The 24,482-nt window shown below is 41.6% G+C and overlaps 1 long non-coding RNA gene across 1 annotated transcript in view; it reads left to right on the top strand.

Moving 5' to 3' along the window:
• Positions 1–813: 813 nt before the first annotated feature.
• Positions 814–24,482, top strand: part of LOC135972992 (uncharacterized) — a 60,485-nt gene continuing 36,816 nt past the window's right edge. Inside the window, exon 1 of the long non-coding RNA XR_010589659.1 lies at positions 814–1,196. This is a non-coding gene — a long non-coding RNA (uncharacterized LOC135972992). The remainder of the gene's footprint in view (positions 1,197–24,482) is intronic.

Here is a 24,482-nt window from a genome sequence, read left to right as displayed (position 1 = left end):
ATCTCATGGTTTGTCTTTTGAATGAGAACCGAAGATGGCCTCAGCCTCAGACCCCTCATCTTGGTGGTAGAAGGGTCAGTTGCCTGTCTTCACTATGGCTTGCAATAATTACCTTCAGAATAGCCAATTACTCCTATTTGGGTTAAATAAAACAAAATTTATTCAACACAGAAGAAAAATCGAATAAATTAAATACATTGCAGAGCTTCATACTGCTGCTAAGGTTGACATAAGCCTTTTCTAGGAAGGCAGAAAAAATCTTTTATGTTACAGATGAAGTTTAAGTAGAAGGTCAGACATCTGGGGTTAAGCCACTGTCTTCTTCAGCTCTTTACTCTCTATCTCCCTCCCTTTCTACCGATGGGTATATCCATCTTGTCAGGACTGGTTATAAATGCTGCTTTAATTCTACCCATTTATTTGGGCTTGATCTTATTCACATTAACTTAAGTAGCTGGACCTCTATATTGAGGACATAAAAGCTGCTGCTATTGAAGGTAACTGGAAAACTCCAAGGAAAGGGGGAAGGCTTGGATAGACTTTGAGACAGATACTGTGCAAAAGGGAAGAGAAATGTCTAATGTACATTTAAATATTTTCATATAGTGTCTTTAAAAACTGTCTTGTGACAGGGTGTACCCCCACACAACCCCGAAGGAGTTAATGTGGGCTTGAGGCCAATTAACATACTTGGCAGCACCTGGGACAGAGAGCAAGCAAACCAAATTTAATTAATAATGGAGCCCAGCTGGGGAGAGGGCTGGATGATGTTTATAAAGTCATGAAGTTTGGCACACTCAGGGCCTGTAGGAAGGGAGGCAGAGCTTTCTTGTATTTGCTCTCTGGGGGGATAGAAGCAGTTCAGGAAGATAGTAAGGCCTTGACCTTGGCTGCTAGCTACAGGGTCCTTAGAGTGAAACCCAATGTAGAGGGAGGGCCTGGGTTCCTGTACCAGCTACCAAGGAAGGTGGGGTGAAAACCCCACAGAGCTCAGAGACAGATGGAAGACCTGTTTTAAGGACCTTGGACTATAGCTGGGTTGATTTCTGTGTCTACTGGGGGGGGACTAATGCATGACCTGTCCAGAAGGCCAAATTGCTAGAAGAGACACTATCCCAGCAATGGAGTGACTGTTGGCGAGGAGTGCCAAATAGGGAGATATCTGTCACGCCTGGCTACAAGGAGGTGCTCCTGTGGTGAGTGAACCCTTTTACATGTCTGATTCTGTGGGAAGTGATGAAGTGAACAATTAATAGACTCAGACTAAGGTCCTGTAGCCTGGTATATGGACATAATTGAGTGAACAATAGAATAACTCAAAGATGTAGTAGCTAACAACACCATGGGAGTGCTTCAAACACCAATGCCTCAGAGCAAAGGCATTAGGAATCCACACAGCCCTGCTTCCTCCATCCAGGCCCCTTAACCAACACCCTGATCCCTCAACCCTTCCTCCATATTCCCATTCATCCCTCCGCTACTCCAACCCCCCCCCCCCCCCAGCGTACCATTTAGGAACTTCCTGCGGAGCAAAGAAGCAGTTTGAATGGCTGTGTAGAAAGGGAGTATGATGATATGGAGAGGAATTGGGAGTGGAAGACGCAGTGTTGTGGAGTGGAGATCTCAAGGAGGAATAGTGCTTTATGGGGGCATAGGGATTCACAGTGAGCGAGACTGTGTTTACCTCCGTCCTCCCACAGTTGTGTAGGAGGAGATAAGTGAAAAAGCATAGCTTGTGCAGGAAGGGAGAATGAGGACCCACCAATGGGGTTCATCAGAGAGATCTGTGCTCTTCTGAACTACCTGTAGTTTGCTAATGAATGATTGCAAGTAAATGCAACATAAAATTTTAATGTAGTGTGATTGTTTTAATGCTTTAAAGGTGGCACAGAAGGACAAAGTTTACACCCCCAAATCTGTTATCTCATTTCCTATTTATTATCTTCAATTTTTAGTGAAGAAATGACATTTAAATTAATGACAGTGTGAAGTTCTAAGTCATTTTGAATGTAATGCTTAATACTGAAATTGTACTTGACAACTAACAATGGGTGAAAGTGATGGATTTTAGTTTGCTTGAATTTGACACAAAAAAGATTTTTTTGATTACTGTAGCATGAAAAGGTGACATTTCAACACCAAAAAAGGCAGATCTGTTAAATGCAGGCCCCTTTTTAATTTAAATTAAACCTAGCTTTATAAGATGACAATACATTGACTTACTCTCCTGTCAAAGGCCTGCAAGGGCTTGTTTTTCAGGCAGGATTCATTTTAGGTGAAAAATATGGAGCGTGCCAATGACCATTTTTGTCACCTCATGCAAGCTAACTCAGTCTCTCTAGGTAGTTAGTATGAGGTTTTTTCTTGTGAACTGGGAGTCACATGACTCCATTGAAAGTAATGCAGCTTGTGCGACTAAATCCCCTAGCACACTGGCAAATCTCAACTTTCTTTAAACATGCATTTATTTAATGTACAGACTTTCACAAACTCACCACACAGAGCATTCATCCAAGGTCCTGGGAGCCCTTGACATACATTTTAAAATCACAGGGACTTAGGTGCTACTACTTCAGTCATTTTTACTTCTTCCTCATGCCTGACCACACATCACATGATCACTAATCATGTGACCAATATAGCTTAAAGCCACATTTAACTGGGTCTAGCTGCATGAGAAAGTGCATCACTGTGGCACTTAAGTTTCTGTTAATAGTTCCAAGCTTTTCATTGGCTTGGTCCTTTTAAAATAGAAATAAACAAAATTTACTTTTACAGAGTATTTCATTCCCACGTGATGCCATTTCAACTGCTTGCTCAAGATTTGGGGGGGTTGCCATTCTTGTATTCCCACTGAATTATTGATTAAATGCCAATTCTGTGTTCACAGTTCAATATTGTTAATAGAGGAAGGAAATTGTCTGTGATAAGTGTCTATGGAATAATATTTATTTCGTAATGTACAATACCAGCATGGAGTATTATAACGTGAGGTCTGAACTGGTATTTTATTGTTTAATTCCTTAGTGTCTGGGCTTCATTTGGTACTTTGATTTTTAATTTTAGCTCTGTTTAACAAATGCAAAATGGGGATGCAACATCCCAAGAAAAATGAGAAGATATTCAGATTTTGCATTAAGGCCCTAATACTGTAAAATACTTAAGCATGTGCCTAATTTTAAGCACATGGGTAATCCCAGATCTCTAAACCCCATGCTGAATCAGGGTCTAATCTTGGAAATAAGTATTTTTTTAGTTCATTGCATAAGATCTATGGATATGACTTCAATACGAGCTACATTACCACTATCGCATCATTTGAAATTTTTGTTTGTCATTTCCTCTTTTTTGTTTTCATATTTAAAAAAATGTATCACTGCAGATTAAATATCTTAACGGATTTTATATTATACACAGGATTTTATATTGCACACTTTTTAGGAAGAAAATTAATTCACATATATTACTGCAAGGAAGTCCCAGTTGGTAAAGCTCTTGCTGGGAAAAGGTTATTTGTAATGACCAAATTCGTCACTGTTTGGAATCTAGTAAAGGTCACAATAGAAGATTTTCACTTGTTTTAAAAAAAATTCTGTATTTTAAAAATAAATATGCTTTACTTTCATTTCATAGAAATATCAAAGCTATTTGCACTATAATTTACTTTTTGAGCTCCTGACATTTACCCAGCTGACTATCTTTGGAGAACAATCACTTGATTTGGCTAGGAAGGTCTATAGGTAAGAAAACTGCAATGCATCATACTGCAATTTGTAATTGACAAAGTGCATGGATTCTGCAACTTAAAGGGTGAGCCTGTGAAGCATATTTATGTCTAGTAGGGGGCCCAAATCTAAAACTAAGGTGTGAGGGTTTTTTTAAGTAGGCAAATTTGATAAACAGGAAATCACTCTGGAAAACTGTCCCAATTAAATTAATTGATAGGGTGCAATCTGACAGCTTTTGAACAGTTCACTGCAATCTATGCAGCATACTGGGATAGGGAGTGAAGAATACCATTAGCCAAATGAAACTGCAGGAGGAAATTTTGCTAGTTCAGTTGGAAGTAACCAAATACAGAGCATAGGTTCAAACCCCAGACAGAGGATTGGAAAAATTACTATTCTTTGACATAATGGCCTTAGGGATTGGAAATGTGATATAGGGCCTTTCACGTACAGGCTGCCTCTTCAAATCCAGCCACAGGAGGTAGTGACCAAAAGTTATTATTACTGTTTGTTGAAGTGAGTTGGTAGTATTAGTCCAGTTCTTAGTGAGACAAATTTGTATTTGGCCAGGATCACTAATATTGAGTGAAGGGTATATGAACATTTACCACAAGTGGCTAAGACTTCAATTTTATATGTCCTCATCTGAAGAATTTCATTCTCTACATGCAGCAGCTCAGTCTTGATTTTAACCACACGAGCCCTTTAAGTAACAGCCTTTTCAAATTGCAAATCACTAGCAAAATAAGATATTGGGTGTGGATGCGCTACCCAGAAAGGTGTAAATCACATTAACGATGTAGTAATGCGCCTAGGGAGCAGAGCTATTCAGAGTTGTTGTGTTTGGAGCGACAGCATTTTAAAATCTGGAGATGGATTTAAACAGTGGAATTACTAGGAAGCTTAATTCAACCACACAAGCAAGCTGAGAGAACAGTATCATTCTGGTCAGTTTCAGAAATATATCCATGTAACTTCACATCAGCTAATCAGAGACAAGATAGGACTACACCCTCCAAATACACCCTCATTGTCTGTACATATTCTGAGAAAATGGCTCTTACGTGTACTGGCACATAGAAGGGCTTCTGGCTAACCCTTTCATAGGTCTCGCATACTCATTTTCTTTCTGCTCCTGCATCCATGCTTCCCCTCCCTAAACCTATTTACCAGGCCACCTCCCTCTTATTCAAATCCTTCCTAAAAAGACACTTCTGGCATGTAAAAAAAAAAGCTTATAAACATAATTCAATGGCTCTATCGAGATGTGTACATGCCTCACTAAATAGCTGCCTTATCTTTCTGTTGTTCTTCTCCTTCGTCTCTCTCTCTCTCCTCTCGCCCTCCCTCCCCCCTTTGGTCTGTTTATGGAACCCACTTTTTGTATCCTATTTGTGTGTGGAAATGCAGGCCCTATGTCCTGTCTCTAACAGTTTTGGGTGCTCAAAAATAACTCCTCATGCCTCCAGTTGAACACCTACATGTACGATTGGCATATTTCCAGCAATCTCTTGTCAATCCATTTCCTTGTGAGCCCTGCTCTCATTGTCTTTCTAGTATAAAAGGAAACTCTTTTTCTCACCCACTCACAAGTAAACAACTCGTGATGATGTGCAGGTTAATTCACAATAGAATACTCCTAATTTTGTTTAACATATTGTTTTGTACACAGAAAGAGCTAAATGCTCTAAAGTGAGGCTTACAGAGTAGACACTGCTGCAAATGGAACTGACAAGACTTCACCAGTGATGCATCATTTTACAGAATATTAAACACCCATCTCCAGGGTTTGGTTTCATGAGATGAAGTCATTCCTAAAAAAAGGGAGGGTTATGTTAAAACACAACCATTGCTGAGATGCAAAGTTTTGCTGAGCGAGTTGCTTAAATCAAGTTTCAACAATATGGTATGAAAAATTGTTTGAAAGGAAATACAAAATATTAGTCACAAAGTACATGAACTGTACCTCCCACCTACCGGCTAAAGGAAAATCAGGGACCTAGCCAAATGTTTTCTAGAGACAAAGGAATAATGCTGGCTAATTGAGCTGTGCTTCTAGACTTGGAGCAATTGATTGGCAATCCATGCTGCCTTTTCCCAGACTTCGCTATTCTTTTATCCCTCTCCCCTGGGGTCTGATTCACTGGTGCCCTAAGGCTCCTTTATGCTGGGGTGAGTTTCTGTGCTGTGACTATCTTGGTTGCTGCAACAGCTCATGAGACTGTAGGGAGCCTGGTGAAGTTAGAGTAGCACTGGAAGTTGCTTTAATCTGTGCCTGGGGCTCTGCAGGTCTCCATGTAGGGTAGAGACCAGGGCTGCATGATATTACCCTTCTAAGCAGGTGGGTAGATCCTGGGCTCCAGCATCCCAATCCACCGGCCAGCAATGGTGAGCAGGCATAAGGGGAAGCACCGGTAAAGGGTTGTAGTAAACTATTTTCCTAATGGAGCCGGGGGGAGAGCCAGGAAACCTTATCAGAGTTTCTCCTTTGTCAGTGGAGCTGCATACCAGCCTTATGTATGGGGCGGGCTTAAAGGCTCGATCTAGCTCGAAATAGTAATTTTACAATAAAACTTCATTACAAATTCACACAAAGGAAACTTCTTCAATGTGTATGAATCAAGCACATGAATTGAATGAACAATATGATCTTAGGCCCAGATCCCCAAAAGGACTTAGGCTCCTAACTCCCACTTTATGCACTCAAGCCCAAAGTTTAGGCACCTCAGAGATCCTCAGAAGCCCTGCTAGGCTGCAGCCTAACCCTGTAGGCACCTAAAATCCCTTGATGTCTAATTTTTTGCCAAAAGCCCCGTACGTTTCTGCTGCTGGGTATGTGTACAAAGCCTTGCTTTATGCACCTGGAACATCAAACCAGGTGATGTGATGCCCAGCCCTGTAGGTGTGCTCATTATAAGGCTACTGGATCAGGCCCCATGCAAAATCCAGCCAAAGGATGAGCCTCACTTTTAGCCTTAGAGCATACACCTGGGGTGTAGGAGACCTGGGTTCAATTATTTCCTCTGCTTGATGGGGAGAAAAGATTTGAACAGGGATCAGCCACCTCTCAGCAGAATGCTCTAACCACAGGGCTATCAGATATTCTGAGCTGGGTTCCCAGAATCTGTTTCATTTAGGGATAAATAGTCACTGGAGCAGGGGGACTGGATGCTGGGACTCCCATGTGTGTGACCTAACTGCCAGGCTCTAGAATATTCATTCTCTCCCTGGCTCAAATACTATTGACGTGTTTATCTGAAGTGAAACAGTTTTAAGAGGGGCACTTGAGAGAGCCCCCATAGCTCAGTGGTTAGGGCAGTCCCTGAGTGGTAGGAGATCCGTATTTAAATTCTTTCTTCCATCAGGCAGAAGGGGGAATTTAACCTGGATCTCCCACATCCCAGGGGCATGGTCCTAACCACTGGGTTAAGAATTTTAAGGAAGGCACCTCCTCCTCTTATGTCTCTTGCAAGAAACAGCTTAGGCACCTAACTCCAACAGAGGTTCATGGCTATGGATCCCAGGAGATAGTTACTTCCCTTAGGTACTTAAGTCATGGGTCAGGGATGGGAAGTTAAGAAAAACCCTTCTTGTTAGCATCTATTTGGTAGCTTAGCATGCTGGCTTGTGTGGATGCTGTTCTTTGGCACCTCTCTCTTCCCATGCATTGTCTCGGTGCCTAACTCCGGCTTTCTGGATTCCATTGATTTTTTTTTTTTTTTTTCAAGGCAGTTTCCACACCCAAGTCCCTTTGTGGAGCTATACCTTAGTTCCTCCAATTGTAATAGGATATAAAATCTCAGGTACATTTTAGAACAAAGAGAACATTGTGATATATGTTACTGTATAATGTGAGATGACCTACATGGTGATTGAAAATTATTTACTCTTTAATTTTTTTATTTCATTTTGTTAAGACCACAAAAAGGGCCAGATCTTCAACTGGTGTAAATCAGTATAACTCCATGGAAGGCATGGGGCTACAACGGCCCATATGTATTCTGAGGTCTGTAGGAAACATGCTATTTGCTTGTGCTATACTCTCTATAGTAATTACTGTGACAGTGTTATGAAGTATAAATGACTGTCAAGGAGACATTGATAATGAATTTGAGAATATGTAACAAATACAAATTCTCTTAGGTCTTCTATTCCTAGCTACTGTTAAATTTTCAGTATGGAATAGGACAAAGATATTAGTATGAAATTTCGCTTTCATTGTTTTAGATTATTTTTGTGTATCTTTATTAGTGTGTATAAAATACAGGTGCCAGTCTCTTTAAACATTTAAATGAGCATTAAACTGAGCTAAGAATACTTCTCTCATGCTCTCTAACATGACTGTCTCTTGAAATACTTTACAGCTTTAGGAAAAAATCAGTAGAGACACAGGTGTCTGGTCTGTTGCTAGGAGAGTGGGCATAGTAGATACCCCATACCTACAGCTGGAGCTGATAAGCTTTTGAACAGGCAGGCAACTATTTAAATAATAGAATATTTTCATTGTTTCCCTTAGTTGTGCAAGAAAGGCCTTAGGTTGAAATGTTCCTGCTGGGACTCGATTATGGCTTGAGTAATCTAGTATCTGCTAATAAGTAAGGAATTGATACTTTATCCCTTTTGTTGGTCTCTATAAGGCAAGGAGAAGAAACTGGTTCATCCGAGTAGTGCTATAGCTGCAAGTAGCCCAGCTACAAATCTCTCCTTTGTCTACTGGCTAAATTATTCTAGGTGGACTCCCCCCCACAAAGACAGAGGTACACTTTTCACCTTGTTAAACCAGCCCTGAACACCAGCGGACATTGATGATGGTAAGCTGTGTGTGTTCTGCTACCCTCTTGCAAATCCTACCATGGGAGGATAGCTATTGGGCCTCACTGGTTGAATACAGAGGGACCTAGAAAAATTAGAGGATTGGGCCAAAAAAAACCTGATGAGGTTCAACAAGGACAAGTGCAGAGTCCTGCACTTAGGACGGAAGAATCCCATGCACTGCTACAGACTAGGGACCGAATGGCTAGGTAGCAGTTCTGCAGAAAAGGACCTAGGGGTCACAGTGGACGAGAAGCTGGATATGAGTCAACAGTGTGCTCTTGTTGCCAAGAAGGCTAACGGCATTTTGAGCTGTATAAGTAGGGGCATTGCCAGCAGATCGAGGAACGTGATCGTTCCCCTTTATTCGACATTGGTGAGGCCTCATCTAAAATACTGTGTCCAGTTTTGGGCCCCACACTACAAGAAGGATGTGGAAAAATTGGAAAGAGTTCAGCGGAGGGCAACAAAAATGATTAGGGGTCTGGAGCACATGACTTATGAGGAGAGGCTGAGGGAACTGGGATTGTTTAGTCTCCAGAAGAGCAGAATGAGGGGGGATTTGATAGCAGCCTTCAACTACCTGAAGGGGGGTTCCAAAGAGGATGGAGCTCGGCTGTTCTCAGTGGTGGCAGATGACAGAACAAGGAGCAATGGTCTCAAGTTGCAGTGGGGGAGGTCCAGGTTGGATATTAGGAAACACTATTTCACTAGGAGGGTGATGAAGCACTGGAATGCGTTACCTAGGGAGGTGGTGGAGTCTCCTTCCTTGGAGATTTTTAAGGCCCGGCTTGACAAAGCCCTGGCTGGGATGATTTAGTTGGGAATTGGTCCTGCTTTGAGCAGGGGGTTGGACTAGATGACCTCTTGAGGTCCCTTCCAACCCTGATATTCTATGATTCTATGATAGGCTGCCTAGGGGAGGGCCTGAAGTGAGTGTTCCTTACCAGCCCAGGCTATGTCCTGTCCCTGGCCACTATACTTTGTGCCTCCTGTGAAATGACTCTTGCAAGTTCCTTTCACTGACATAACTTTGTTCACATGGACTCTCCAATACCAGGGGCTTGTATAGACTGAAGTGGCACAGTTCAGCATGACCAAGGATGAGGTCTAGACATGACCCAGGCTGAATTGTAGACTGTATTCTAGGAGGATTTCTATGCATGTACTTTACCTATAATAAACATAGCTGCTCTGTGTCTGTTCTCTGCATTTCTGTGCTGTGCAAGTTAGAAACTTGTGGCTTTCCACCACCACTTCCAATTCAATGGGGAATGCAGTGCCCTTTTCTACCTGTTCAGATTATAGTTTGCTACCAGGTGGGTCTTCTGAAACTACAGCATACAGAATGTTAAAATCTGAATACTACTTAATGCTGTGTTATCACTTAAAAATATGATTTCTACTCTAACAAGCCATTTGTAGACTTAAGTTCTAGTTGTTTTGGTAGGTTCTTGTGTCTTGACTTCAGGTGAGGATAACCTGTCCCTGTACTCTTGCTTCCTAAAACCAGAAAAGGAGAGTGGTTTCTACCTTGCCTTTCTTTGTAAATGTGCTTTCCACTCAGATTGGTGTTTATCTGCTCTGCAACGATTTTTTTTTCCAGCTGAGTCTAATCCTCCCCACTTGACTTTTTGAAATGCCACACATCTTAGTGATTGAAGACAAAGAAAGTAAAGGTGCCTCATGTGTCTCTAACAACTGTGCTTTATCAGCTAATGAGACTGTTACACATGAGCATGGTCAGAAATGCATTGTGTTGCTATTCCACAGTGTATGGATATCCTTGTGCGGTGCTCTTTTTAAGTGCTCAGAAGTGAGTGTCTGCATTGTATCTGGATACACTTCATGATCAGAATTAATGCAAAAGAGCTACACAAGTTTTCCCACTTATCCAGCACAAGGGCTTGTAGATCTAGATGTATCTGAAAACCAGAATGGGGGGAGGGGGGGGGAAAAGAACCCACCAAAATACTACTAACATCATTCAGGATTCAGGCTTGTCAAACAGGCTACCTCCTCATCTGTATTGCAATTAAAAGGTATCATCTGCATCTATAAAAAGCTTACAATAAACTCTGTATGTAACTGACCTCTTTCAATTTACTTGGGATTGGGTAGAAAATTACAGTAGATACATGTTTGAAAAGACCGTTTAATAATAGCATTTACAAAACATTGTACAAACATCAATGCTTAACTCACACCTTAGACTACTGCTATCCACATTTTACAAGTGGATAAACAAACCCTTTTTTTTTTTTAAGAACTTCAAGGAACACAAGTTAATCCTGGGATTAATGCAGAGCATTGCTGTATGAAAGTCTATGGCCTGTGTTATGGAAGAGGTCAGACTGGGTGATTGCAATGGTCTCTTCTGGCCTTAAAAAAACATTAATCAGGATTAGAATTTGGAAATTCCTGGCTCCATATCATACACTATACTGCTTTCCACATTTTGAGGACTATTGGTAGGTTAGAAGCATGTAGAATAGAAATTATTGGCTGCTGCTAATGTGTATATGACTATAAAAAGCTAGAATTTCCATAAAAATATCAGCTTTTTGCAAATAAGAAAACTCACCTAAAAGGATGTTTTAATGGTCTTAAAAGTAACCATGAGTGAGTTATTGCTGAAACTGGATTTAAAATATGCTAGTGAATACTCCATTTCTAATCAGTGTATGTGTGTATATATATCTCCTCAATATACCCTGTTTCCCCGAAAATAAGACAGTGTCTTATATTAATTTTTGCTCCCAAAGATGCGCTAAGTCTTATTTTCAGGGGATGTCTTATTTTTCAGAAATGAAAAATGCCTTATTATCGGTGGATGCCTTATTATCGGGGAGGTCTTATTATCGGGGGGATGCCTTATATTACAACGAGAGGCAAAACTGTAAGTAGGCCTTATTTTCGGAGGATGTCTTATTTTCGGGGAAACAGGGTATGTTCCATTCTATATGCATCCGAAGAAGTGGGCTGTAGTCCACGAAAGCTTATGCTCTAATAAATTTGTTAGTCTCTAAGGTGCCACAAGTACTCCTGTTCTTCTTTTTGTGTTTATTTCTTGTGGTTCCTACGTCTATTGTCCTGAAAGGTCACATGTTAATGATTGGTTTTAAAATATGCTCTAACAAAACTCTTTTAAAAGCCTTTTAAATGTTATCTACCATCAGATGAGTGGCAGTATTGCAAGTCACTCTGTCACTTAGGCAGAAAAGTACTTTTTTAAAAAAGGATAGAAATGTGTGAAACAAGTTCAGATTTTGAATATTAGTCCTTCCTTTTTGAATGATGTATTGTCCTTACTAAACTGTCCAAGAATGTGACAATATAAAAGCATGTTTGTATCACTGCCCTTTCATCTCCAGCCACTTAGAATTTAATCTAGTGTAAAACATAGATGATTAGTTATCTCAGGTCAGTCTAAAAGTGAGTACAATATGACATTAGATTTACCCATAACTCAGTGCAAATAGCCATTCTTAATCAGAAATTGTAATGTAATGAGAATACAGACAGTAGTGTGTGATTCTTAACTTAAAAGAAAGCTGTTTGTCCTGGTGAAGGTTCAAGTGTAGTGTGCTAGGAAAGTGCTCATCTGCGGTGCATGGAAATTGAAGGCGAGTGTCTGGCCTTAATTATATATAATATGGTTATTTTAACCAATTTTCTTTTATGAACCTTTGAAGAGCAAAGCAGACACTTCAACAGGATGTGGTTGCACACTGGAAAGCCAGATGTATACTGACATGCCTAGGACCTGGTCCAAACCCAGTGAACTCATGGGACTCTTTCTGTTGACTTCATTGGGGTTTGGATCAGGCTTCTATATATTAGTGATGGACACTTTGCTAATGCTTTAGGTAGATGAGATCCAAGTATTGGATCTAAATATTTCATCTGAAAGTGTTTTGTATGTTTGTAGAGAAATGTCAGTCAAATGACCAAAACCCCAAGCCAGCTTTCTATAACTGATAAGGGGGAAGATAAGCCAGATGCTCCACAAAATCCACCAGGAACTTTGCAATTTGTTTTACATGGAATATGTTCAGGTGCAATGGTGATGAGTGGTAATTAAAAACGGTTTGTTAGAACTGCTGCCTTATTTTATTATTTATTTGTATTACCATAGCATTTAGGAACTCTAGTCAAGGACCTGGGCGACGTTGAGCAAGACACTGTACAAATAAAACAAAAAGAAGGTCCCTGCACCAAGGTTATTTTGTTAAATGAGAGCCACATCCTGCAATGCGCTGAGCATGTACGCCAGGGGGGTGGATTGTTTGACTCCTAACCCCATGAAGGAAGCAGAGCAGGATTCATAGATTCTAGGACTGGAAGGGACCTTGAGAGGTCAGAGTCCAGTCCCCTGCCCTCATGGCAGAACCAAATACTGTCTAGACCATCCCTGACAGACATTTATCTAACCTACTCTTAAATATCTCCAGAGTTGGAGATTCCACAACCTCCTTAGGCAATTTATTCCAGTGTTTAACCACCCTAATGTCCAACCTAAACCTCCCTTGCTGTAGTTTAAGCCCATTGCTTCTTGTTCTATCCTTAGAGGCTAAGATGAACAAGTTTTCTCTCTCCCTCCTTATGACACCCTTTTAGATACCTGAAAACTGCTATCATGTTCCCTCTCAGTCTTCTCTTTTCCAAACTAAACAAACCCAATTCTTTCAGCCTTCCTTCATAGGTCATGTTCTCTAGACCTTTAATCATTCTTGTTGCTCTTCTCTGGACCCTTTCCAATTTCTCCACATCTTTCTTGAAATGCGGTGCCCAGAATTGGACACAATACTCCAGTTGAGGCCTAACCAGCGCAGAGTAGAGCGGAAGAATGACTTCTCGTGTCTTGCTCACAACACACCCGTTAATGCATCCCAGAATCATGTTTGCTTTTTTTGCAACAACAGCACACTGTTGACTCATATTTAGCTTGTGGTCCACTATAACCCCTAGATCCCTTTCTGCCGTACTCCTTCCTAGACAGTCTCTTCCCATTCTGTATATGTGAAACTGATTGTTCCTTCCTAAGTAGAGCACTTTGCATTTGTCTTTATTAAACTTCATCCTGTTTACCTCAGACCACTTCTCCAATTTGTCCAGATCATTTTGAATTATGACCCTGTTCGCCAAAGCAGTTGCAGTCCCTCCCAGTTTGGTATCATCTGCAAACTTAATAAGCGTACTTTCTATGCCAATATCCAAGTCGTTGATGAAGATATTGAACAGAGCCGGTCCCAAAACAGATCCCTGTGGAACCCCACTTGTTATACCTTTCCAGCAGGATTGGGAACCATTAATAACTACTCTGAGTGTGGTTATCCAGCCAGTTATGCACCCACCTTATAGTAGCCCCATCTAAGTTGTATTATCCTAGTTTATTGATAAGAATATCATGCGAGACCATATCAAATGCCTTACTAAAGTCTAGGTATACCACATCCACTGCTTCTCCCTTATCCACAAGACTCATTGTCCTATCAAAGAAAGCTATCAGATTGGTTTGACATGGTTTGTTCTTTACAAATCCATGCTGGCTATTCCCTATCACCTTACCACCTTCCAAGTGTTTGCAGATGATTTCCTTAATTACTTGCTCCATTATCTTCCCTGGCACAGAAGTTAAACTAACTGGTCTGTAGTTTCCTGGGTTGTTTTTATTTCCCTTTTTATAGATGGGCACTATATTTGCCCTTTTCCAGTCTTCTGGAATCTCTCCCGTCTCTCATGATTTTCCAAAGATAATAGCTAGAGGCTCAGATACCTCCTCTATTAGCTCCTTGAGTATTCTAGGATGCATTTCATCAGGCCCTAGTGACTTGCAGGCATCTAACTTTTCTCTTCCTTGCCTTCAGGAGAATGGTCTGTTTAGATTCCAGACTGCACACCAGCCAGAGGGCAGCTCCCCCTGCACTACTAAAAGCAAAGGGATATCTCTCCTCTTCTTTGGGTAGGTCTAGCCTGCAATTAAACACCCATTGCTCATCTGGGTCAGTTGATTTGGACTCTGGCTGCAGGGCTGTAAAATTGTAGTGTAGACATTTGGGCTCAGGGACCCTGCTGCCTCATGAGATCCCAGAGTCTAGGCTCCAGCCTGACCCCAAATGTCTACCATGCAATTTTACAGTCCCGCAGCCCGATCCCGATTCAGCTCACATAGGCCAGCCGTGGGTGTTTAATTGCAGTGTAGCTGTAACGCTGACAGACCCCGGTCATCAGCGGGCGGGATCGAACCAGGGACCTCTGAAGAGTGCATGAGCCTCTACAGCATGAGCTAAAAGCCAACGGGCTGTTAGCTAAGATCATGGCTACACTCGAAACTTCAAAGCGCTGCCACAGGAGCGCTACTGCGGCAGCGCTTTGAAGTGCGAGTACGGTCGCGCGTCAGTGCTGAGAGAGAGCTCTTCCAGCACTGCAGGTACTCCACCTCCATGAGGGGATTATCTTACACTGTTTACACTGGTGCTTTACAGGGCTGTAACTTGCTGCGCTCAGGGGGGTGTTTTTTCACACCCCTGAGCAAGAAAGTTGCAGCGCTGTAAAGCACCAGTGTAGCCATAGCCTAAGACTGTAGAGATCTCTCTCTCATGTCTTGGCACCACTAGATGGGACAGAACACCACACCCAGGAGGTCTGTGGGTTACATAGACATACCCTTAATAGCTCTCCCCTCCCCACATCTCTCCTTGGTTAGTATGGTGAGAGCTTCCCTCCCTGTTTGTGTCTCAAACACTGACATGGCCACAGTCTGAGGGCTAAAAAGCAGATGTGCCGTATCATCTAGGGATTGTGGCCAAGTCCATAAGTAGCTAGTCTGTATACTGTGGTGTGCAGCATGACGTGCACAATTCTTTTTCAAAGAGCAGTAAAAGTACACTTGGTGGTACTGCTTCCTGTTACCCCATTTATGGCTCCACACACCAGTGCCTCATGTAAGTAGATTTTTTTTTTTAAATTCAACATAGTAACTACAGTAGAGACAAATGTTTGTCAGTTTTGTAAAGATAATCTCCCTCAAATCCGTTACATTTATTCATAGCTGCATGTCAAACTATTCATCCTTTACATTACAGCCCGATTTTTAGTTATATGATTTGAGAGGAAAATGAAGATCCTCTTCAATGCACAGGCTAGCTGAGCTTACCTCTCCAGTAAACTCGCCAACATAGTTTATTATTTATGTAAATAATTTTTACATTGACATCAGACTATTAAAATTCTCATTACTGGGTAAATGTTACTATAAAATACAAAAAGGATGCAGAGCTCCATGATTGTAATTTCACCTGTAATATATTCATACCTAGATAGAATGCTTTGCCCACCCCAATGTACTCACATGCATAACCTCTTCCCCACAATCTCAAACACACCATTATGATTAACACTCTAAATACATGATGAAAATCCAGCAAATAAGAGTGTCCACAGTAATCATATCTCAGACTCGTTGACCACCTATCCCATTACTGTTTAATATTAAATGTCCATGCTTAAGAGCTTACTTTAGTCATATTGGTATGGAAGTCAAAGAAACAACAATTGATCGGCTTTCTCTGAATGGTTCATCTGTGGCCACTTCATCATGTTCCACAGTTAGGGCCCTACAGTGCAGACTCAGGCCAAAAGATTGGACTATGAGGAAGTAAATCAGGTGGGTTGTTCATCTGGGCTTCTATGAATTTATCCTTTCAATAATGTAGATATTTATTCATATTTTACTACTATGCATGCAAAGTGGACAAATTACAGTAACTTATGGGTCATTTTGAATTTCCTAACATTTATGCATGTAAAATTTTAAGTGTCTCATTGCATTCACGTAGTTTTGTTGACATTCTACTCAACCAGGAACATTTCATTTCAATGTCAACCATTTTTAAAGGTTTTTGACTGTTTTAATCATTTCAGACCAAAAAAATTGACATTTTTTTTTAGGAAATGTGAAAACAAAATGTTTTGACTTTTTGGGAATTTTTTCATTAACAATTTAGTGAAACTGATATGAGTTCATGAAACACTTTGTTACTGAATCTGCATTTTTTTCCCCCAACTAAAATTTTTGGCTAAATTCCCCCAGCTCTAATTGTGAGTACTGCTAAGGTTTTTGATTGCTCAGTGTAGTTGTGGAAAGAATACTGTGGTATCAGAAAAAAGAACAGGAGTACTTGTGGCACCTTAGAGACTAACAAATGCATCCGAAGAAGTGGGCTGTAGTCCACGAAAGCTTATGCTCTAATAAATTTGTTAGTCTCTAAGGTGCCACAAGTACTCCTGTTCTTCTTTTTGCGGATACAGACTAACACGGCTGCTACTCTGAAACCTGTGGTATCAGACATGCTGTAAGATTCTCACAAGGAAAGTATTGTATTAGCAAAGTGGCACTTTGGAGAGCTACAGACTGGTTGTTCAGTGTTCAAGAAGTAAGCATTCTTTTCGTTGGGACCCATAGGAGGGTAGAGGGTAGTTGCTATTCTGATTCTTATCTCCCTACACGGAGAATATTTTAGTATGATTTTCTTTTAAATGTTAAATTTGTATCCTGTCACAATTCCAAATGTTGTGAAATGAATTAGCTATTAGCTATGGATTTAGACACACACAGTATTTGTTCAGCCAAGATGAACTCTTGCTGCAGAGAGACTCTGATTCAATGTGTTTGCATGCACTGCCCAAAAATTGTTTAAAAGAACTATCATTTTTAACTAGCCTCTTAAATATTTGACAGACTCCTGATGATTTATTGAGGAGGAGGGAAGCAGCATAGGAAGCCTGAAGGGAAGTAGGGTTATTACTTTTATAATAGTTTCAAGATTGACCATTTTATATTAATGTACAGTAACAAACATGAAGAGGAGCAGGCTTGTTCGTGATGGAGGAAAAACATGAACTTATTTTGTGAGATCCACTACTGTGCAGAGGGCCTGATAAAGGTCTGTCCACCACTTAGCCCAGTTTTTGAAGACTCAAGCGGGACCTAACAAGAACATAAGTCTTGTCTGGGCTAAGCACAAGGGGTGAATTTCACCATAATGAATAATTCCTAATGGAGTATAGCAAAGAGGAATTGGAGGAATCTAACTCTTGCAGAGTGTATTTTTCTCCTTTTTAAACTGCAATCAAATTTGCTTTATTTGATTTCATAGTACAATAGTCAAACTATATACAATAAATCTTGATAAACTACTTTTTAATGATAGCCTTAATTTAATAATTGTAGGAACAAAGCCTATAAAGAGAACCTTTTGTTGCTTTGAACAACACACAAATTTAATATATTGAAAATTGAAGTTTGAGCTTAATGAAGAAAGCAATTTAGATGTAAACTAGCTGGAATCAAAAGCCTAGGGATTTGAATAGTCCATCATGCAGTGCAATGAATGCTTTGAAAACCAAATATCTGAGTTGCCTAAAGGGATTGAAATAGGCCCCACAAATACTCTACCTGAGATCATGCACTTTCAGCAGAGACAAACCAATGGCAGCTTTGCCATCTTCTTTCCCACACTCTCTTCAAAAAATCTCCTGGCTCTGACAGGTATTTCACTAAAACAATCTGTATAACATGCATCGGAATAGTTGCCAAACTTATAAGCATAAATATTCAGGAAACAATGAATATTATGAGCCACTGCATCAGCCAGTTAGTCTCTAAGGTGCCACAAGTCCTCCTGTTCTTCTTTTTGCATCAGCCAGGTATGCTTACATTTGAATGGTTGTATGCAGTGGTACTGCAGCTGTGTTGGTCCCAGGATACTGGAGAGACAAAGTGGGTGAGTCAATATCTTTTATTGGACCAACTTCTGTTGGCTCAAAAGTCTGTCTGTCTCACTCACACTCACACAAATTGGTCCAATAAAATATTACTTCATGCCCCTTGTCTCTCTCTTTGAATAGGTTAATCAAGGGAATATGTTCAGATAATTAGCATATAAAAATTCCTGCAACAGTAAAGTAAATACTCTATTTGTCATTTCAAAACTGCCTAAGGCTAGAAAAAATTGAATTTGCTGGTGGGGGAGAAATGGTGAAAACTTAAATTCACTTTAAAATTAATCACAATCCATTTTATTTTAAGTATATGCTAAGTTTAGGCCTATAAGTAAGTCTCACTGTCTTCAGCAGGATTCAGTTAAGCACATGCTTAAGTGCTTTTTCTGAAAAAGGATAGAATTCAGCATGAGTTTAAATATTTTGAATAGGAGCATCAGTGCCCACTTTCCATTATTAGGTTTGAAGATACCTAGATTAGCTGTAATATTCTATTTATTGGAGCTATTGGCTCATCTGGTTTGAAACAATACAGGGTTCTGCATTTTAGAATTCTGATATGCTAGTATGACAAGTTTTTGAAACTGAACATTCAAAAGAATACACAAATATAACACATCACTGTCACCATGTTAATTCAGGCTGAAGTCTGAATTCCTATTCTGTGAAGATTTATTTTAGATTTACTGTGTAGCCAGTAGTCTTGTGAGATATTTAAAAAGTATCTGCACCTTTCTTTGACCAGCCCAGCTGTTTAATTTGTTTCTTACCATTTTGGGACTAAAAATCTAGTACAAACAATGTTGAACTAATTATAATCTTAGCATTTACTCTTCAGAATGTTTTGCAAACAGGAATAAGACTATCAGTTATTCTAATAAGACAAGTAACCAGGGAAATAAATTTACACTAATTTGTACAAAGAGGTATCATTCCTATGTCACAATTTTGGTCAAAAGGGATAACTATTAGAGTTTCCACCTGAAGGGAAAACTCTGCATTGAAATGAAATGATGAGTTGAAATTTGAAGACTTAAAATTGGCATCAATAAACAGAAATCAGGCAATAAGGCAAAGAGTAAATTAAATTAATTCTTGTGCAAATGGTTCTCATGAGGCTGATATGAAGAACCATTTCAGACAAAAAGGCATTGGACTGATCATGAAGATCAAACATCCAGAATGACCACTTCTTTTAAAAAAGCCCCTTTCAAAACATCACTATGCTGCTCAAAATATTCTTACTCATGTAAATCTCACTTCGTGTACCTTTTTATTTTGATCTTTAAATACAAAACAATATTTTATAATAGCTTTGATGTATGTTGATTGCTGTCCTGCATGGAATGTCAGGACAGTCATCCACAAGAAATCTGCAAAATAATACTTAAAAAAAATCCCAAACTCCACCTCCACTACAAATTCCCATTTCGTGGGAACATAGAGGTTCAAAAATGTAATGTATTTGCTCTTTCCCATGAGTTAAATTAAGGCCATAATTAACCGTCCATTATGACCCTTGCTACATATGCTCATGAGTTCTTCAGTAATTCACCTTTAGTGCTGAGTTTGTTTGGTCTCCGCCCTAAGGGAATCTCTGTGTGTGTGTGTGTGTGTGTGTGTGTGTGTGTGTAAGTAAAATTTGATTGAAAAATCCATTCAACTGGTTTTGAGTTATTAGAGAACTGGGCAAGAAGGTAAACATCTATGTACTCTTTCCCATGAGTTAAATTAAGGCCATAATTAACCGTCCATTATGACCCTTGCTACATATGCTCATGAGTTCTTCAGTAATTCACCTTTAGTGCTGAGTTTGTTTGGTCTCAGCCCTAAGGGAATCTCTGTGTGTGTGTGTGTGTGTGTGTGTGTGTGTGTGTGTGTGTGTAAGTAAAATTTGATTGAAAAATCCATTCAACTGGTTTTGAGTTATTAGAGAACTGGGCAAGAAGGTAAACATCTATGTACACACATTATAGATAGAAATGTAAAGAATTCTAAGCTCACTGATTAACTCAGAACTGGCTGAACAAAAATATTCCAAGGGACAGATTCTGTCCCCAGCTCAGGCTCCCTTACTTCACTGTGCAATGCAGAATCTGACCTTGGATATGAGATGTGAATCATCTCCTATATGCCAGAGTGCTTGTGACTTGTGTTAAGGGGATTTAAAAATCCCTCCTGAGTATGCTTTGTGACTGTCTCGTAAGATTTCAGCTGTCAAAGGAAGCCCCAGCCCCTACATAAGCATCTAGGAATCTGAACGGCATGCTTTCCCTGACTGATTGACAGGAGGTGGGTCAGCTAATGCTCTCAGGGTAACAAAATATACCCTGAATGGGCATCCTTACACTCCAAGATATCTAATTACCCACACAGAGCTTAGTACTCTGATTTTCTTGCATGGTTAATAACCTACATGGAGTTTCATTAGTATTCTCCACTAATAAACTGTTTTAAGCTGGGGTTCATTGGCTAAGTTTTCCCTAGTGTGTGTGTGTGTGTGTGTGTGTGTGTGTGTGTGTGTGTTGTTTTTTGTTTTTAACTTCTAGCTTGCAGCTAAAAGGAAAAATAGTCAGGGAAGAATGCAAAAGTTAAGACATGATTCTGCCCTCCATCCTTCCAGAACTGAAGAAGCAAAAAGACTGAAGTAGAAAGTACTTTTGTTTTCTTGCTTCCTGGAGCCATGTATTGGTGTTTGGAGGAGGTTGAGCTATCTCTCATCTGTAGTTCAAGCTGTAAAAGACTGAGGTGATTCTAATAAATTGAGGGAAGCCAGTGGAACTAATGATGAGGTTTAAATCTACCCTTCTTATTGTGGGTATCTGACTGCCTTTTGTTGGTACATTTTGTACTCTGCGGAGTATTTGTATTAATTCCTGGATCTCTAACTGCTGTCAGACATCGATATGCCAGTTACTAGGAGGGTAAGGAGATTGTGTCCCTTTCTCTAAGGCCTGGTCTACACTAGGAAGTTATGTCGAATTTAGCAGCGCTAAATTGAATTAACCCTGCACCTGTCCATACAACGAAGCTATTTAGTTCGACATAGAGGTCTCTTTAATTCGATTTCTGTACTCCTCCCCGACGAGGGGAGTAGCGCTAAATTCGACATGGCCATGTCGAATTAGGGTAGGTGTGGATGGAATTTGACGCTAATAGCTCCGGGAGCTATCCCACAGTGCACCGCTCTGTTGACGCTCTGGACAGCAGTCCGAGCTCGGATGCTCTGACCAGCCACACAGGAAAAGACCCAGGAAAATTTGAATTCCTTTTCCTGTCTGGCCAGTTTGAATCTCATTTCCTGTTTGGACATCGTGGCGAGCTCAGCAGCACTGGCAATGATGCAGATCTCTCCAGCAGCGTGACCATGCAATCTCAGAATAGAAAGAGGGCCCCTGCATGGACTGATCGGGAAGTCTTGGTTCTGATCGCTGTGTGGGGCGATGAGTCCGTGCTTTCAGAGCTGCTATCGAAAAAACGGAATGCAAAGATCTACGAGAAGATCTCCAAAGCCATGACGGAGAGAGGATACAGCTGGGATGCAACACAGTGCCGCGTGAAAATCAAGGACCTGAGACAAGGCTACCAGAAGACCAAGGCGGCAAACAGACATCCCAGCCCCAAACATGCCATTTCTACGAGGCACTGCATTCCATTCTAGGTGCGGCCGCCACCACTACCCCACCACTGACCGTGGACTCTGAGGATGGGATATTGTCAACGGCCGCTTCCTCGGAGATGTTAGTGGACGGGGAAGATGAGGAAGGTGATAAGGAGGATGAGGCAGTCAACAGCGCTTACAACGCTGATTTCCCCGACAGCCAGGATCTCTTCATCACCCTCACGGAGATTGCCTACCAACCCTCCCCAGGCGTTAACCCGGACCCTGAATCAGGGGAAGGATCAGTCGGTAAGTGTTTTAAACATGTAAACATTTATTTTGAACAGAACAGGAATATTAACAATTGGTTTTTCATGATTAGTTTGCCCTAGGCGCTCTACTTTTTAGTCCCTGCCAGTGCAGCTACTGGAAAATAAGGTCTATATATCTGGGGATAGAGCTGAAATCCTCATGGGACATCTCCACGAAGCTCTCCTGGAGGTAATTGGAAAGCCTTTGCATGAGGTTCCTGGGGAGAGCAGCCTTATTGCATTCTCCGTGGTAGGAAACTTTTCCGTGCCAGGCTATCATCAAGTACTCTGGGATCATTGCCTCACAGAGCATGGCGGCATACGGCCCTGGTTTTTGCTGGCTTTCACGCAGCATGCGCTCTTTCTCTGTCTCCGAAATCCTCATCAGAGTGATGTCGCTCATGGTCACCTGCTTTGAATTAGGGGAATGTTAGTATTGGGACTGCCTGCCTGTTCCTTTACATAACTGTAACCGGCGGTTTACAGCCACGTGGTGGAGGCAGGAGAGGGGCAGCATACAGGGATATTTCCCGGGGACAGCTGCGAGGGGGTGGGAGAGGGGCAGAGTTCATGCTTGCCGGATTGCAGGCAGCATGAACTGGCCAACGCTAGGAACATTGCTTTGAACGTGAAAGGAGGGCACTGCTATAAATTAAGTTTTAAACAGCCAAAAGTCTAAGGCTTACCGTGTCAGCCTGCTACCCGAATTCTGCTGTCCTGCCCCGCTTGTCTAATCTCCACTGCAAGACCCCAGGCAATGAATGCGAAGGCCGAAAATTCGACCTTGTCCTGAGTGTGCATGTGATAGGTGCTGTGCAAGGTCTTCACAGAGAAAGACTATGTTCATTGTTCACCAAAAATGTGTCTTTGTGAGGAATTCACTCCCTTTTTCCCATCCCACAGCCGCGAATGTCTCCCGACTTACCCCGGCATACCCCTCCCAGAGGCTGGCGCAGATTAGGCGGAGAAAGAAAAGGACACGGGACAACATGTTCTCTGAACTTATGGGCTGCTCCCGAGCCGAGGCAGCCCAGCAGACCCAGTGGAGGGAGAACATGTCGCAATACCAGCGAGCACACAGCGAACGGGAGGAGAGGTGGCAGCAGGAAGACCAGCAGGCAACTCAAACGCTGCTTGGACTAATGAGGGAGCAAATGGACATGCTCCAGCGCCTTGTGGATGTTCTGCAGGACAGGAGGCAGGAGGACAGAGCCCCACTGCAGTCTATCTCTAACCACCCTCCCCTGTCACAAAGTCCCATACCTCCCCTCACCCAAAGTCCCAAGAAGGAGGGGCGGCAGGGGCCATGAAAACTGTCACTCGACCCCTGCAGACTGCTCAAGTACCAGAAGGCTGTCATTCCCAAAAATTTGAAAAGTCCTTTCCTTCCCGCCTCACCCAAGCCCCCATCCCAGGTTCATCCCCTAACTGTGTAGTTGCTAATAAAAAATACGTTTCTGTTAATTACTGTTTCCGTCATGTTCTTTTAGAGGAGAGTGTGTTTGAAGGGGGGGGAAGGGAGTTGGTAATTGGAGAGGACAGTCATCTTTACCAGGGTACAGACATGGGGGCAAGTTCAGCAGAAGGTCACACACACATTGCAGTCACTAGGCACCCTGGTCAGTCTGGGAGGTGGTTTTCATGTTCGGGCGGGGGGGGGGGGCGGCTATGTGACTTTGTGGCGGGGGAGGGCGGTTAGAGATCTTATGCAGCGGTCCTTAGCCTGGATCACAGAGCCACGCAGCAGGGGATCTGTAACCATCCTCCCCCGCCACAAAGTCACATAGCCCCCACACACAGAGTCCAGAATAGGAGGGGTGGCAGGCTCCATTGAAACAACCAGTCCACCACTGCGGACCGCTCTAGGAGCAGGAGCCTGTCATTCCTCGAGTTTAGCAGCGTCCTTTCCATCACTACACCCGCTCCCCACCACAGTCTGCATCCCAGTTTCAACACTTTACCGCGAAATCCGTAACAAAGAAAACGGTGTTAATTAACAAAGTTCCATTTATTTTATTTTTGAACGTGTGTTGGAAGGGGATGAACGGGGTATGTAACTGCAGAGGATAGTCAACATTAAGTGGGTAAAGAAACAGGGGCAGGTTCAGCTTCTCTTTAAACAAACTTAATAGTCACAGGTTACCCTGCTCACTGAGGAACCTAGCTTTCAAAGCCTCCTGGATGCACAGCGCGTCGCGCTGGGCTCTTCTAATCGCATGGCTGTCTGGCTGGGCATAATCAGCA

The sequence above is a fragment of the Chrysemys picta genome, chromosome 8, assembly GCF_011386835.1.
Source record: "Chrysemys picta bellii isolate R12L10 chromosome 8, ASM1138683v2, whole genome shotgun sequence".
NCBI classification, from domain to species: Eukaryota; Metazoa; Chordata; order Testudines; family Emydidae; genus Chrysemys; species Chrysemys picta.
Note: the sequence above shows the minus strand (reverse complement) of the source record. Positions and strands in the feature narration are given on the sequence as shown.